This window comes from Sinocyclocheilus grahami, unplaced genomic scaffold (assembly GCF_001515645.1).
Source record: "Sinocyclocheilus grahami isolate Dianchi unplaced genomic scaffold, SAMN03320097.WGS_v1.1 scaffold5167.1, whole genome shotgun sequence".
NCBI classification, from domain to species: domain Eukaryota; kingdom Metazoa; phylum Chordata; class Actinopteri; order Cypriniformes; family Cyprinidae; genus Sinocyclocheilus; species Sinocyclocheilus grahami.
This window is the reverse complement of record NW_015509929.1, coordinates 3,722-4,657: the sequence shown is the minus strand read 5'-3', so window position 1 is coordinate 4,657 and position 936 is coordinate 3,722.

Genomic DNA, 936 nt, shown 5'->3' with positions numbered 1-936 from the left:
GTAAATCTTAATGCACCACTTGCTGTCGATTTTACGTTACAACTTGACATAAAGAAAGAATTTTAAAGGCAGTAAACCTGTACAAATCTGCACCCATAACAACTGAGGCGAAATTCCCAGCAGCACATAAAAAAAGAGGTAGAGTAGGGTAAAGCAGCAGCTTGCAAGTAAAGGCAAAGAAATAAAAAATAAATAAAAATAAATAAAAAAAGAGGAAAAAAGAAGGGGTTAACATTGAACATTCAAACCCCAACCCAGTTGCTGTAAAGAACTGATACAGCAACAAACAAACTCTGATACAATGATCAGCGGAGATTAACACTTCCCTATACCTATAGCACCGCTCCCACAGCATTATGCAGCTAAACTTTACAGATCAAACATCAAGTTTTTTTTGTTTTTTTTGTTAGTTTTTTGTTTTTTTCCCATTTTAAAGAAACATAAAAAAGAAAAGGGCAGTGCCCAAGACTTATATTAGCCAAACAGCCTTAATAGACTACTGAAGATATACAAATATATATATATATATATATATATATATATATATATAAATAGCAAATGCATATAGGATTTACAAATAAATATGAAATATTAGTTTTCAAAGTTTGATTAGTAAATATACACATTTTAAATACACAAATATAAAAATAATCACAATATTTACAAGAACAGAGCATAAAATAAAATAAAAAAACTATAGACATATTTAAAAAAATGTTTTTATAAAATGATAAACAAAAAAGTATAATAAATAAAAATACAACAAAAATGACTAAAAATTAAAGTGAATATATACATACATATATATATATATATATATATACATACATATATATATAAATAGCAGCGTCAACGAGACATTAATGAACAAGAGGTGTGTCAATTCGTTTTCTTACGAGTTCGTATTTGAGTCCTGGACAAATTTAATCGCTTCCG